The 17,200-nt window shown below is 41.2% G+C and overlaps 1 protein-coding gene across 1 annotated transcript in view; it reads left to right on the top strand.

Moving 5' to 3' along the window:
- LOC126199016 (DNA topoisomerase 3-beta-1) overlaps positions 1–17,200 on the top strand; it is a 138,483-nt gene that overhangs the window by 85,326 nt on the left and 35,957 nt on the right. The gene's annotated exons all lie outside the window — the stretch shown is intronic.

Raw genomic sequence — 17,200 nt, forward strand, 5'->3', positions numbered from 1 at the left:
ATCAGTTACTTTGTTACACTGAAGTTTGTGAAAATTGCAAACAGTGATGTGTCATACATGTGACTTAATATAAGAGGCGATCAAAAAGTTTGTGTTTGAAAGTTGTACAATCCCAAATCGGTGTGTTAATCAGGCATAATTGCTGTTGGCATTGAGGCAATCATCCTGCCGATGCACCAGGTTGAAAATCCACGTTTGGCAAAGCACCATGTCCTGCTGCTGCACATCCTCATCTGACGGGGGTTGTTGATGCTGCAAAACCTTTTTTAAGGGGTGGAAGGAGTGATAACTGCATGGGGAAAGATCTGACTATAGTGCGGCTGCTCGAGTGTCTCCCACTGGAGTTGGCGCATCTTCTGTTTTGTGACATTTGCTATATGGGGACAAGCTTTACAGTGAAGCAGCAGCACTCCTTGTCGCACCATTCTACAATGGTGATTTTCGACATACGTGCTGCACATACATTTTCCACACTCCAGTGGATGTCTACCACTGTTTGTCCTGCTGTAGCCATGAAAAGAATGACAGCATTTTGGTTCTGTTTGGTTGCATTTGGTAATAATGTCACCATAGTTCACATTTTCACATTTACTGCATGCATGTCAGAAATGCATGAACAGCACACTAATCCCTTCCCTACATGTCGGTGTTTATATATCCACATTGGAGTTGCACAGATTGCATATATGTTATAGCAAGGCTCCCAAAGGGAAACTTTGTGATTGCCCCTTATATTAAATAGTATATTACATACAAAACAGCACAAAAATGTAGGAATAATAGAATCAAACCATGGAAAATCCAGGATGGAATGTAATACCAAAGAAGGAAAGTTGCTACTCACCATATGGCGGAGATGTTGAGTCACAATAGGCACAACAAAAAGATTCACACAATTATAGCTTTTGGCCGTTAAGGCCTTTGTCAGCAGTAGACACATACGCACACGCGTGCACACACACACATTCACAAAAACGCAACTTGCACACACGTCTGCAGTCTCAGAGAGGCAGTGTGGTTTCAGCTCTCTGAGACTACAGACGTGTGTGCAAGTTGCGTTTGTGTGTGTGTGTGTGTGTGTGTGTGTGTGTGTGTGTGTGTGTCTACTGCTGACAAAGGCCTTAATGGCCGAAAGCTATAATTGTATGAATCTTCTTTTTGTACCTATTGCGACTCAGCATCTCCGCTATATGGTGAGTAGCAACTTTCCTTCTGTTGTATTGTAGGAATAATAGAACGCATATGATCTCTGCTTTGAAAAATTCATGATACAATCAGTCTTTCATTGCCACGACATGGAGCCAAAGTGTCTTTCAATATGCTTCTGGAGAACCTCTCTTTACATGGTTTGTATTAAGATCTGCAGAGAATTAAAAACTTTTTCTGGAGGACTGTGACAAACAAGTTGCCAATTGAACACATTTCAGACCCATTTTGTGGGGACATGGTTAAGTGAACATGTAGACCAGAGAAGCATTGCCATCTATCATCTTTGGGAAATACGTGCCTTTTTCTTTCCATATGGGGCCAGGAAGTGTTAGGATAATAGCTTGAACCGAACTAATTCACTATCTTTTTTAATGGTAACTGCTGATGTAAGTTTAGTCCACTGTTACTGACATTTTTGTCTCAGTCTACAGACTCGCTAACATCTGTAAGCTGTATGACTGGTACCCAAATGCACTTACCTATACAATATATACTATGCCACTAGAAAGTAAGTTCTATTTCTTAATTAATTTCTCAATTGCTCAAAGTAACCTGCATTCTGTAACTAGAGGGTAAGGCATACACGCAAAGGACATCAACCCTTTAAGGCAATTTGAGGGAGACTTTCATTGTTCATCAGTTGGACATGCTGCTCTGTGGGGGATGACAGTACACACTTCTGCCTTTTACTCCATATGTTCATGGTCCATGCTCTTACTGTTCAGCAATCTCTACAAAGATGTATTTGGGAGATATGAACCACCTGGGAGTGGAAGGTATATTTTTGCTGTAGATGTTTAAAAGTGCCCTTTGTAATATGACCTTTAAAGTTGTGTAAAGTAGAGGCAGTGCTTTGAACCCCAAAATCTGCCTGATATGGCTGTTGCTGTTCATGTTTCTCTTCAGTATATATGGTCAACATTTTATATCTAGTGGCATTTGAGACCACTATATTTGACATTTTTCTGTTGTGCTGTCTAACTATGCAGACTTGCTGGATTGTGGTCCACTGTAGTCTTGAACTTGTATATGGCTGCTGTTGTGAACAAGGATGAACTGATACTTCATTGAGGGTGAATTGTTAATTGGCAGCAATACATTCAGCCACTCATCAAATCAATGATAGCTTTCACTTCAGCAGTCTGGGACATTTGTAGTTTTTGGACAACGGGAAGTTTGTGTGTTACCATGCAAGCTATTAGTTTATGACACAGATAGCACCACACCTATTACAGAGCTCCAGTGTTGAACCATTGCTGCAGGCAGTGGCAGCTCATACTTGAAACCAGTGGTGGAACTAATCCAGAAAATTTTTACCCTGTGGTTTAAGGATGTGTAAAAGGAAACAAAAACGTGTAAAAGAAAGCTTATTGAGAAAATTGATAAAACCCTAACAGAACAAAATCAGACATTCTTTTCCTTACTGTACCTTAATTGTTACAATGCAAGCTTGATCTAGTCATTTAAAAAGGAAATCCATTCTTGTTTTCATTTGTACAAGAAAATGTACAACCCCCAACTGTTAAACATGTATCTTTTATTTCTAACTGAGACTCCAAATTTAAATTTTCATAGATTCAGCTAAAAATGCTTTCATAATACGAGGGCAGTTCAGAAAGTAACCTCCGATTGGTCACAGTGCGGGTTGTGGGGGGAGTAGCGATGCCATCTGTGCGTTCACGCACTCAACAGGTCAGTCGGCATCAAGCCGTGGTCGAGTGAACGTCGTACCTGCGCTAGTTTAGTTTTTGTGGCAGTTTGAAATGTGTGCTGCAATAGAAAACCCCGCCAAATGTGAAGTGCATGCTGTCATAAGGTTTTTTACAGCCAAAGGATATTCTGCAGCAGCTATTCATCGTGTACGGACCAAGAGTTATGAGTGAAGGAGTTGTCCGTGAATGGGTACGTTTATTTAAAAGTGGACGAGAAAACGTTCATGATGAAGAGAGGAGTGTTAGACTGACGAACTCGTTGATGCAAAAGTTCGTGAAAATCGACGTTTCTCAATGTCGGAGTCGTCTACTGGTTTTCCACAGATTTCTAAGACTCTCTTGTACGAGATAGTGACAGCAAGATTGGGTTACCGTAAGTTCTGTGCACGATGCGGTCACAGGCTGGCTCCAGGCACAAGCGGGTGATTTTTATGCAGAAGGAATTTCAAAGCTTGTGAAGAGATACGATAAGTGCCTCAATCGCTATGGAGACTATGTAGAAAAATAGTGCAAAGATGTAGTTGTAAGATGTATATATTAAAATATTTTTATTTAACTTGGTGTATTTTTTTAAATCAACCGGAGGTTACTTTCTGAACGGCCCTCGTAAAATATTTTGATAAAAAAATCTCAAAACCAAATACCAATTTTCATAGGCCTAGCTACAAAATTGCCTTAATAGTGACATTTTTCAAAAAAACTCTTCATCCCCTATTTCACTCCCTAAGGGTTGGAATTTTGAAAATTCATTTTTTAAAAAATGCCTACAATGTAAGATCCACACCTTCTCCAAATTTCAAGTTTCTGTCCTTATCGGTTTGGGCTGGGTATTCATGAGTCATTCACTCAGTCAGGACATTGTCTTTATATATAGTAATTAACTTTAAGGAGAGTTGGAATGCACTATCCCGACAATGTTAAATTTAATGACTTGGGTTCCCTTTAATTCAGGAACCACTGTAGCCATTGACATGAAACTTTTACAGGACATTAAACTGTACCTTCTGAGTCTGCTGAACTGGAATAATTAATAATTGCATTTCAGCCATTGCTTTCGGAAATACAATTTTTTAATTACACGGTTAAAATTTTGTGTACTTTTTTGTATGTTATCCTAAATAATTCTAATTATACATAACATTATGTTCTTCTTTTAGTTCAGTAGACTGAGGATACGTATGTTATTACTCCCTGAAAATTTGAATATACTTGAAGTGGTTTCTGAGAATTAGGGAAAAATGCAACAGAAAATGTAAATTTTCGGGAATGGGTTCTGAAGTTTCAAAAGACTGTAACTCACTTAATATATGCTTAACTTTTTATTTTTAGTCACTCAGAAGCACCCTGTGCCATACTGTATATCATCCTCTTGATCTTTTTCCAAGTTTTTTCTTGTTTCTGGACTTCTTAGTGGCCAACTGTGCTGCATACTCTGCTTTATCAATGCGAACCTTATCCACCTGTTCAAGTTCTCTGATGCAATTTGCTCCAGGATTAATTCCCATACGCTGTAGCACTTTCACTCTGCCAATGTTACCATCATTAAAAGCAATAACAGCATCACTGACCCCCACTTCGGTGTCTTCATTCCAACAAAAATATTTTTTGGTAAGCGAGTCCATATAAGATTATTGAACCACTCATTGGGCTTTTGAGTCTGACCATGCAGACACTTCTTCAGTAATTCAGGATTTGCCAGGTCTCTGTAAATAAGTTTTATGATATCCATGACTGCTGCTGGGATGAAATGTTTATGGCTGTGTGAACTGTTTGAGTACTGGGCATTGCAGTAATTGCACCATGAATCAGGTCTAGGAGGGCAAAGGATGTACTGGTTTTTCATCAGTTGATAGTCTGTGGAAGAAGTTAGCACATACTGCCTGCTTCATTTTCAGAAAATTCTCAGTATCATTTCTAATGGCCATCCTATAATGCTACTGTAGTTCATACATCATTTTGTCTGTCAGCCTACCTCTTACGGTTTTACCATCAGAAAGTTTCTTGTCTCTCAGACTTTGTTTCAACTTTCTCAACCTAGTGCCCATCCTCTTCTGGACATGACTAACACATTCCAGTTTTGTGATGATCTTCGCACCATAAGGCTGAGCGACCACTACACTGTTATTTGCTTTTGAGTCTCCATCACCTAAGAACTTGGTGTAACACACTCCCCTTCCATTCAAAGATAGACTAAAAATTTCAAGAGCTGTAGAGGACTCCATACCACCACATGTTCCTTCATAATTTTCTGTCACAGATATGCCATTTTTCATTCAGTGATTTATACTTATAACAATGTTTGGTTAAAATCTGGAAATCTGTTACCTTTCCGGTATCTACACTGGTCACCGTAGCAACAGAATTCATAGAACTGTAGCTGCACTTCTGCCAAATGCCATCAAAAGCTACTGGTATGTCAGTCATACCATCACTTATTCCAACAGCTTCATTTGCAGCACCCTTCATTGACTAACATGCAACAGATTCCACAGCAACTCCAATAAATCCTGCATACTTGTTGATTTTACAATGTGGGCGTGGCATATTCATCACAGCACAAATTGTTTCTACTGCAGTGTGTCCTTTGACAATAGCTCTCAATTCATAAAACCAACTAACATTTGATTCAAATTAATTATCTTTACACTTATCAGCAGTCCAAAATGAATTAGTATATTTACAACTGGCACAATTAATGATAAGTTTCCTGGCTAGTCCATTTGATACCTCACTGTCTTCATGTAAACTTTGGCCCTCCACATATTTTACAACACACTCATTCACCTAACATCCTTGTTAGGATGTGTAAATCTATCAGAATATAACCTAACCTACCATTTACATCACTTTCGTTTTGAGAAAACTGTGTATCACATTTTATTTTAATCTCCGAAGTACTAATGGGTGTTTGCCTGTATTTCGTTGTCTGTAACTTCACACGCCACTTGTTGAACACAGTGTATCCCTTTACTCAAAAATCTATTACCATGAAAACCACATTTCTTAAAAACACTTCATTTTGGTGTCATTCTTTACTTTTTGAGACATTTATCAATGTATTTGTCGCATTTCCTTGGGAAAATGTAAGCACTTGGACATGCAGTGTGTATTCATACTACGAAATGATAAGATACTGTTTCTAACAGTGCTATCAATACAAACACATAATTTAACCTTTGTAGCACAGCAACCGATAGCCTTCTATATAAAAAATTACCGATTTCATTAGATCTTGAAGTAATGCACGTAAAACTTCTAATGTTTTTAACTGGTGTAGGTTATATTTCAAAAAATAAAATAAAATATTTCCCATGTGAGTATATATATATATATATATATATATACAAAGATGATGTGACTTACCAAACGAAAGTGCTGGCCGTCGATAGACACACAAACATACACACAAAATTCTAGCTTTCGCAACCAACGGTTGCCTCGTCAGGAAAGAGGGAAAGACGAAAGGATTTGGGTTTTAAGGGAGGGTATGTGTGTGTATGTGCGAGTGTATACCCGTCCTTTTTTCCCCCTAAGGTAAGTCTTTCCGCTCCCGGGATTGGAATGACTCCTTACGAAGCTGTCGACCTGCCAGCACTTTCATTTGGTAAGTCACATCATTTTTGTATATATATAATAGAGGGAAACATTCCACGTGGGAAAAATATATCTAAAAACAAAGATGATGTGACTTACCGAACGAAAGCGCTGGCAGGACGATAGACACACAAACAAACACAAACACACACACAAAATTCAAGCTTTCGCAACAAACTGTTGCCTCATCAGGAAAGAGGGGAAAGGAGAGGGAAAGATGAAAGGATGTGGGTTTTAAGGGAGAGGGTAAGGAGTCATTCCAATCCTGGGAGCGGAAAGACTTACCTTATGGAGAAAAAAGGACAGGTATACACTCGCGCACACACACACACATCCATCCACACATATACAGACACAAGCAGACATATTTAAAGACAAAGAGTTTGGGCAGAGATGTCAGTTGAGGCGGAAGTGAAGAGGCAAAGATGATGTTGAATGACAGGTGAGGTATGAGTGGCGGCAACTTGAAATTAGCGGAGATTGAGGCCTGGTGGGTAACGGGAAGAGAGGATATATTGAAGAGCAAGTTCCCATCTCCGGAGTTCGGATAGGTTGGTGTTGGTGGGAAGTATCCAGATAACTCGGACGGTGTAACACTGTGCCAAGATGTGCTGGCCGTGCACCAAGGCATGTTTAGCCACAGGGTGATCCTCATTACCAACAAACACTGTCTGCCTGTGTCGATTCATGCGAATGGACAGTTTGTTGCTGGTCATTCCCACATAGAATGCATCACAGTGTAGGCAGGTCAGTTGGTAAATTACCGAACGAGGTGGCGCAGTGGTTAGCACACTGGACTCGCATTCGGGAGGACGATGGTTCAATCCTGCGTCCGGCCATCCTGATTTAGGTTTTCCATGATTTCCCTAAATCGCTCCAGGCAAATGCCGGGATGGTTCCTCTGAAAGGGTACGGCCGACTTCCTTCCCTGTCCTTCCCTAATCCGATGAGACCGATGACCTCGCTGTTTGGTCTCTTCCCCCAAAACCAACCAACCATCAGTTGGTAAATCACGTGGGTGCTTTCACATGTGGCTCTGCCTTTGATCGTGTACACCTTCCGGGTTACAGGACTGGAGTAGGTAGTGGTGGGAGGGTGCATGGGACAGGTTTTACACCGGGGGCGGTTACAAGGATAGGAGCCAGAGGGTAGGGAAGGTGGTTTGGGGATTTCATAGGGATGCACTAACAGGTTACGAAGGTTAGGTGGACGGCGGAAAGACACTCTTGGTGGAGTGGGGAGGATTTCATGAAGGATGGATCTCATTTCAGGGCAGGATTTGAGGAAGTCATATCCCTGCTGGAGAGCCACATTCAGAGTCTGATCCAGTCCCGGAAAGTATCCTGTCACAAGTGGGGCACTTTTGTGGTTCTTCTGTGGGGGATTCTGGGTTCGAGGGGATGAGGAAGTGGCTCTGGTTATTTGCTTCTGTACCAGGTCGGGAGGGTAGTTGCGGGTTGCGAAAGCTGTTGTCAGGTTGTAAGTGTAATGGTTCAGGGATTCCGGACTGGAGCAGATTCGTTTGCCACCAAGACCTAGGCTGTAGGGAAGGGACCGTTTGATGTGGAATAGGTGGCAGCTGTCATAATGCAGGTACTGTTGCTTGTTGGTGGGTTTGATGTGGACGGACGTGTGAAGCTGGCCATTGGACAGGTGGAGGTCAACGTCAAGGAAAGTGGCATGGGATTTGGAGTAGGACCAGGTGAATCTGATGGAACCAAAGGAGTTGAGGTTGGAGAGGAAATTCTGAAGTTCTTCTTCACTGTGAGTCCAGATCATGAAGATGTCATCAATAAATCTGTACCAAACTTTGGGTTGGCAGGCCTGGGTAACCAAGAAGGCTTCCTCTAAGCGACCCATGAATAGGTTGGTGTATGAGGGGGCCATCCTGGTACCCATGGCTGTTCCCTTTAATTGTTGGTATGTCTGGCCTTCAAAAGTGAAGAAGTTGTGGGTCAGGATGAAGCTGGCTAAGGTGATGAGGAAAGAGGTTTTAGGTAGGGTGGCAGGTGATCGGCGTGAAAGGAAGTGCTCCATCGCAGCGAGGCCCTGGACGTGCGGAATATTTGTGTATAAGGAAGTGGCATCAATGGTTACAAGGATGGTTTCTGGGGGTAACAGATCGGGTAAGAATTCCAGGCGTTCGAGAAAGTGGTTGGTGTCTTTGATGAAGGATGGGAGACTGCATGTAATGGGTTGAAGGTGTTGATCTACGTAGGCAGAGATCCGTTCTGTGGGGGCTTGGTAACCAGCTACAATGGGGCGGCTGGGATGATTGGGTTTGTGGATTTTAGGAAGAAGGTAGAAGGTAGGGGTGCGGGGTGTCGGTGGGGTCAGGAGGTTGATGGAGTCAGGTGAAAGGTTTTGCAGGGGGCCTAAGGTTCTGAGGATTCCTTGTAGCTCCGCCTGGACATCAGGAATGGGGTTACCTTGGCAAACTTTGTATGTGGTGTTGTCTGAAAGCTGACGCAGTCCCTCAGCCACATACTCCCGACGATCAAGTACCACGGTCGTGGAACCCTTGTCCGCCGGAAGAATCACGATGGATCGGTCAGCCTTCAGATCACGGATAGCCTGGGCTTCAGCAGTGGTGATGTTGGGAGTAGGATTAAGGTTTTTTAAGAAGGATTGAGATGCAAGGCTGGAAGTCAGAAATTCCTGGAAGGTTTGGAGAGGGTGATTTGGAGGAAGAGGAGGTGGGTCACGCTGTGACAGAGGACGGAACTGTTCCAGGCAGGGTTCAATTTGGATGGTGTCTTGGGGAGTTGGATCATTAGGAGTAGGATTAGGATCATTTTTCTTCATGGCAAAGTGATATTTCCAGCTGAGAGTACGAGTGTAGGACAGTAAATCTTTGACGAGGGCTGTTTGGTTGAATCTGGGAGTGGGGCTGAAGGTGAGGCCTTTGGATAGGACAGAGGTTTCGGATTGGGAGAGAGGTTTGGAGGAAAGGTTAACTACTGAATTAGGGCATTGTGGTTCCAGGTTGTGTTGATTGGAATTTTGAGGTTTTGGAGGGAGTGGAGCTGGAAGTGGGAGATTGAGTAGATGGGAGAGACTGGGTTGGTGTGCAATGAGAGGAGGTTGAGGTTTGCTGGAAAGGTTGTGAAGGGTGAGTGAGTTGCCTTTCCGGAGGTGGGAAACCAGGAGATTGGATAGTTTTTTGAGGTGGAGGGTGGCATGCTGTTCTAATTTACAGTTGGCCTGTAGGAGGGTGCTCTGAACAGCCGGTGTGGATGTGGGAGAGGAAAGATTAAGGACTTTTATTAATGATAGGAGTTGACGGGTGTGTTCATTGGCTGAGTTGATGTGTAGGTGAAGGATTAGGTGGGTGAGGGCAATGGATTGTTCAGTTTGGAACTGCTATAGGGACTGATGGAAAGAAGGGTTGCAGCCAGAGATGGGAACTTTAAGTGTGAGGCCTTTGGGGGTAATGCCAAATGTCAGACAAGCCTGAGAAAATATAATATGGGAGCGTAATCTGGCTAGGGCGAAGGCATGTTTGCGGAGGGAATGTAAATAAAACTTAATGGGGTCGTTGTGGGGGTGTTGTGAGGGTGACATGGTATTAGAAGGTGGAAAGTGTAACATGAGGCTGAAATGAAAATGAAAATAAAAATATATGGGGAGAGATAAAGGTGGACTGGAAAGTAACTGGAGATCTGGTGTGAAAAAAGGTGAGAAGGTGTTGGTTACAGCTGGGCTATGTTGGACTTGGGTTGGTAGACAACGATGTGCACAAAGGTTAGGTGGTTGTGTTGCCGCCAAAACACGTTAAAGGACGGAGAAATTCGGGAAAATTTCGAAAAAACTGCGTGTAATATATTAAAAGGAGAGGTTTTGTGGTGGCAGATTATGAAAATGAGGCTAACAGTTGTCTGACGAAGAAATAATGACGTTAAAACCTTGAATTTTGTGTGTATGTTTGTGTTTGTTTGTGTGTCTATCGACGTGCCAGCGCTTTACACACAAAATTCAAGCTTTCGCAACAAACTGTTGCCTCATCAGGAAAGAGGGAAGGAGAGGGAAAGACGAAAGGATGTGGGTTTTAAGGGAGAGGGTAAGGAGTCATTCCAATCCCGGAAGCGGAAAGACTTACCTTAGGGGGAAAAAAGGACAGGTATACACTCGCGCACACACACACACATATCCATCCACACATATACAGACACAAGCGAGGCAACAGTTTGTTGCGAAAGCTTGAATTTTGTTTGTATGTTTGTGTTTGTTTGTGTGTCTATCGACGTGCCAGCGCTTTCGTTCGGTAAGTCACATCATCTTTGTTTTTAAACATTCCACATGGGAAAAATATATTAAAAACAGAGATTCCATGACTTACCAAACGGGAAAGCGCTGGTAGATAGGCACAATAAAAAAACACACAAACACACACACAAAATTTCGAGCTTTCGCAACCCCCGGTTGCTTCGTCAGGAAAGAGGGAAGGAGAGGGAAAGACGAAAGGAAGTGTGTTTTAAGGGAGAGGGTAAGGAGTCATTCCAATCTTGTGTCTGTACATGTGTGGATGGATATGTGCGTGTGTGCGGATGTATACCTGTCCTTTTTTCCCCCTAAGGTAAGTCTTTCCGCTCCCAGGATTGGAATGACTCCTTACCCTCTCCCTCAAAACACACTTCCTTTCGTCTTTCCCTCTCCTTCCCTCTTTCCTGATGAAGCAACTGTTTGTTGCGAAAGCTTGAATTTTGTGTGTGTGTTTGTGTTTGTTTGTGTGTCTATCGACCTGCCAGTGCTTTCGTTTGGTAAGTCACATCATGTTTGTTTTATATATAATTTTATTCTGAAAATTGCAAATTTTATAATGAGACAAAAATCCAAAAAAGTGAAAAAAAAATTTCCCCGTTCTAACTCCCCTTAAACACTCTAATTTTGAAAATGTTGTGTCAATCTTCTGTAAAAGCTCTAACCAAATTTTGGAATTATTGTAATTAAAAAACTGCTGTTACCTTTGCAATGGTTCAACCTGCATTAGACTTCCACTGAATTTCAGTAAGGCTGCTTTTTAAAGGCTGGAAATTTTCTAGAGTTGTATTAGTGGTCCAAATGTTGAAGTTCCACTTGTGGAAATGGACGTGGAATGCTGACTCCATATGCTTCTTGAGAGTGGGCATATTGTGGTGACCTTGAGAAGAACATTTGGATAATATCAGAGACAAATGTTTGAAATTTCTCATAATTAGAGATTGGAAGGAGCAATCTATATTTGCTTAGAAGAATCATTTAATAACCAAGGCTTCATTCAGTACTCTTTATTCCTAATGGCCAGTTTCAACAGTTAAGACTGATATCTTCGCATCTTCAAAAAAATCTTGTTGTTATATGTCCTGTTCCATTACGACTGTATCTCATGTCCATGTTGAGTGCATAGTGGATATTATGTGCACATTCCATACAGGTTTGTTAATAAGAACAATACAGTTAAACAGCACCTTGTGTAACTAGTGGTGTCCATACACATACCATCCACAGACACTTGTAAAATGTTGAACTATGTTTGTGGACATATTTGCATTTACATGACAAGTTAAATTCATCACGGAGCCATATTCTTTGAAGTATACAGTTCACATTTGAACCTTGTAAACTTCGTAAACTGATGATGTCTACTAACAGGTTAAGCTTAAGAATTGTACATTCTACAAATACAAAGAAAGAATTAAAGGAGAATTGACCCTCTGTCATTTCATTTCAGTAGTATCAAGGGGAAATAGGGGGTGCTCCAGTTCCACAGTGCCCTTATGTAACATGCCACTGACTGCAATTAAGCTATAGAGTCTATTATGGCTATGTGTCCAGCCAGGGTTGTGGTTGTCTTACTTTAGGGCTCGTTTGTTCTAGTTCATCCTCATTGCTGTGTATGACTTACATGCATCAATTGGATGCATACAGCCATAAGTTTCATAGCAGTATTTCCTGTACAGATTCAAATGTCATTGTTTAATGTAGCCAATTCCTGAAGGCTGACCATTATGCCCCCATTCAAACTCGCTTGCTAATGTTATGCTCTTTGACCAAAGTGGGACATATTCGCATTCCCCTCCTCTGAATAAGCTTGGTGTGCACCAGTTTTACCACTCACAAGAGAACACACTGCCGGATAAAGGTGTACGTTTTGTCTACAACCGTAATCATTTATTGCTGTTACGCTGTTCTGTATGTCTTTGGAGGTTGGATTTATTTTGACTATTCTTTCTGGTACCACAATTTTCACAAACATTAGTACATTTTCTATGATATGTACAGTGATGTATTTTTATAACAGTTACTAAAATTGTATTTTCATAGCAGTGCTTATAAATACATTTTAAAATAAAATAAAAACACCATTACTAAAGTTCTCTGTCCTTATAGCGTGTGATCACCCAGATGTCTAAGGTAATGTAGAAAATGCAATACCTACTTACAGACAACGTTTGCATAGTATGAATTCTTATGTATACTGTTATAAATAACAAAATTGTTGAATAATATTTAGGATGTAAGCTACATGCCACAATGGATCTATGCATCTGCAGGTAACAACTAAAACATTTTTATTATCTAGAGTGGTAGAAATACTCACATACTCTTTCATTAATTTCACAATGAATGAAATTTAATAAGACTAATACTATTTCAGTCATTTCGTTGTAAAATTAAATTTGTGACATAGTATTGTACATATCTTGTCATTGGCAGAATAAGTATTAATATAGCAACCTTTTGATGTGCTTTGTGATGTTTTTCACAACACAGTTGTAATGATAATGCATCAAAACATCGTAACATTATCATGCTTTCAGTTATGACTTACTTTATAGGAATGTGTACCCCATTTATAGCTAAACATGGGGTGCCAGTGTAGTGATTGACAAGTAAACAGTATGAAAGTCATTACAAACAGACAAATATGTGCAATATTTTTTAAGTATAGCCAATAATTACAAGGAATAGAAGTAATCCAATGGTAAAAAAAAAATGTGAAACTAATAAGAACTTTACTCTTTGAGTATTGATAGAAGCAAATGTGCTTGAGCTGTTGTGACATATCCCAGCATATATGACCATAAAAGCCAATCATGGTAGATTGCTTTATGGTACATGTGAAATTCGCCGTATCTATATCCAAGAGTCTACATCTACGTCCATACTCTGGTACCCTACATGGCGGTACTTTCGTTAATAAGTGTTGGTGTGGTACTGAATCAAATGCTTTCCAGAAGTCAAAAAATATTGCATCCATCTGACTGCCTTGATCCATGGATTTTAGGATGTAGTGAGAGAAAAGTACTAGATGTGTTTTGCATGGCTGATGTTTTTGCAGTCCATGATTGTTGTCATCCTGTTTGACATACTTAATTGTGTTTGAACTCAGAGTATATTCTACATAAATTGTGAAAAAAAGTTGTGTTAATTGCCTTCATTGCACAAACATACCACGTATCTTGGTAACATGCGGGAGTTGCCTTACAGTCTTAGCCAACCAGCAACTACTGACTAATCTCAAAAACAGCAAAGAAATTAATCTTTAGATCCACCACATTTTCATGATGTGGAAAGAAAATTCACCTCCAGGATTGTAGGAAACCTTGGTGTGTTTGTAGCTTCTCCTCAAGCAGATCATGCTCATGGATATCTGTAGGCAAAATTTCCAGTTCTTGTAGATCTTTATCAACTTCTGCGAACCATGCCCCTATGGTTTTCTTATTTTGAAAGTAGATTAATATCCTTTTAGATATCCTTTACACACTTATTGGTGTCTCATGGCCATAAAAGACAATACTTCTTATTTGCATTGTGTCATTATCTCCTCCACATTGTTATGTAGTTTGTGGTGGTGATGCCTTCTGTACTCTTGTGTTTTTTGTGGTGGAGCCCAGGATTTTTCTGAATTTTTTTTTTCTTCTATGGCCTTAAGTTTATCCATTACATTTCTTGCTCAATTTAAGTCTCTCCTGCATGTAGAGCCTCCAGCCAAATAACAGTACAAGAGTGCCTAATTTTGGCATAAGAATATTTATTCATTATAGTAGGTGCCTTTAATTAGTTGTTATGCCACTTTATTTTGTTACTGCATGACATGAATGCTTCTTTCTCTGATAGGTTAGGCTTTGTCCATTCACCTGAATATTTAAACTTTCCTCCATGCTTAATTTCCGTAGTCTGACCTCCAGTTCTCTTGGCACTGATTTTGCATTTGTCATAAAGAGTGCACCTCCTCAAAGGATACTTTAAGCCCAGCCATTGCTGCTTGTGTCTTCAGTTGTTCAAGCTGTTTTGCTGCAGTGTCTATGGAGTCTAAAAAGATGACTAGATCATCTGCAAATGCTACTTTATGCCATGATCTGATGACCTTTTCTGAAACATAAACAGAGATGATATTCCATCTCCTTGCCTCATGCCTGTCCTGATTTGAAAGGCATCAGACATCTCTCCTCTGAACATCACTTTGGGGGTAGTGTTGGTCAGGGTTTACTGGATACTCACTTTTGTCTTATCTAAGGCAAACTCTTCAAGTATTTGAAAACTCTTCAAGTATTTGAAATAAGACGGTACAGTCAATAGAGTTTTACGCTTTCCTGAAATCAACGTAACTCACCACAAATTCCATGATTGTGAGTTTCAGATATAAAAGGATGGACTTCAGATTCATAATCTTCTCAACACATGATCATCGCTTCCTAAAAATCCCTTGGTATTCCTGGATTGTGGATTGATTTGCTGTTATGCCCTACTGTGCAGAGCTTTTGAGAGCATCTTGTAAGTTGCTTCCAGGGAAGTGACATCATGGTAGTTGAAACTTCCTGGCAGATTAAAACTGTGTGCCCGACCGAGACTCGAACTCGGGACCTTTGCCTTTCGCGGGCAAGTGCTCTACCAACTGAGCTACCGAAGCACGAGTCGTGCTTCGGTAGCTCAGTTGGTAGAGCACTTGCCCGCGAAAGGCAAAGGTCCCGAGTTCGAGTCTCGGTCGGGCACACAGTTTTAATCTGCCAGGAAGTTTCATATCAGCGCACACTCCGCTGCAGAGTGAAAATCTCATTCTGGAAACATCCCCCAGGCTGTGGCTAAGCCATGTCTCCGCAATATCCTTTCTTTCAGGAGTGCTAGTTCTGCTAGGTTCGCAGGAGAGCTTCTGTAAAGTTTGGAAGGTAGGAGACGAAGTACTGGCAGAAGTAAAGCTGTGAGTACCGGGCGTGAGTCGTGCTTCGGTAGCTCAGTTGGTAGAGCACTTGCCCGCGAAAGGCAAAGGTCCCGAGTTCGAGTCTCGGTCGGGCACACAGTTTTAATCTGCCAGGAAGTTTCATATCAGCGCACACTCCGCTGCAGAGTGAAAATCTCATTCTGGAAACATCCCCCAGGCTGTGGCTAAGCCATGTCTCCGCAATATCCTTTCTTTCAGGAGTGCTAGTTCTGCAAGGTTCGCAGGAGAGCTTCTGTAAAGTTTGGAAGGTAGGAGACGAGGTACTTGCAGAAGTAAAGCTGTGAGTACCGGGCGTGAGTCGTGCTTCGGTAGCTCAGTTGGTAGAGCACTTGCCCGCGAAAGGCAAAGGTCCCGAGTTCGAGTCTCGGTCGGGCACACAGTTTTAATCTGCCAGGAAGTTTCATATCTGCGCACACTCCGCTGCAGAGTGAAAATCTCATTCTGGAATCATGGTAGTTGTCCACATCTGTTCTGTCACCTTTCTTATGTAGTGGATGAATTGTGGCAGATGGCCATCCACTGCTTTTCTGCTTTTCCAGATTTCTAACTGCAAAAAGTCTATCAATTGCAGATGAATGTGGATGGATGTTTGGATTGTTTTCATAAAGAAATTCAGTCTCTGGAGCCACACAGTTGAAGATACTTTCAGAATAACTTGCCAGAATCTGGCAATTAACTTTGTCACTGTGAGGTAGTTTCCCTTTGGAATCTTTCAACTGTAGGTTCAGGAGAGGATACCAATGGATTCTTATGAAATGCATGCTTTACCCCACATGTAGGTAGGAAGTTGACCCTGTTCAGTTCATTTTTCTGGCAATTCCATTTCTGCCGAGAATGTCATCTTTATTTGATGAGTGGGACAGCCTCCTTAGCTGCTCTTACTATAACCCCTTGTAGTTGTTCTCATTCTCTGGGTTTAAGATTTCCAACTTGTGAGTGACTTCTTGGTTGCTCATTATTCATTAGCTTGTATCTGTCAAACTTAATTTTTTTCTGGGAGTAACCTTCTTGATATTTCTTGGAATTAGTCAAACTTTGATCTTCAGAGATTGTGATCTGAGTCTAGGTTGAAATTCCTCAGAACCTTAAATGTTCTGGATGTTTTGTTACATTTTCTAGGCACATTTGAAAGCAGCTGACATTAGAACCAGGCTGAATGCTCTGCATAATTCCACTAACCTCTCTCTATCATGAACAGTTCTCCAGTGAACTGAATAGTTTCCAGTGAACTTGTTACACATTCTTTCCTTGCCAAGCTTGCCCAGAACTGCTCTCATTAATAAACGGTCACAACGCCCATATAGTACTAGGGACATAAAATTGCCTGAAACCAGACGTAAACAGTAATGAAATCCTAAACTCAGATAGGAATGTATACCGCAGAGACAGGCTGGACAGTAAAGGGGGAGGCGTGTTTATAGCGATAAGAAGTGCAATAGTATCAAAGGAAATTGACAGAGATCCGAAATGTGAAATGATTTTG

Source organism: Schistocerca nitens, chromosome 8 (assembly GCF_023898315.1).
Source record: "Schistocerca nitens isolate TAMUIC-IGC-003100 chromosome 8, iqSchNite1.1, whole genome shotgun sequence".
Lineage (NCBI taxonomy): Eukaryota > Metazoa > Arthropoda > Insecta > Orthoptera > Acrididae > Schistocerca > Schistocerca nitens.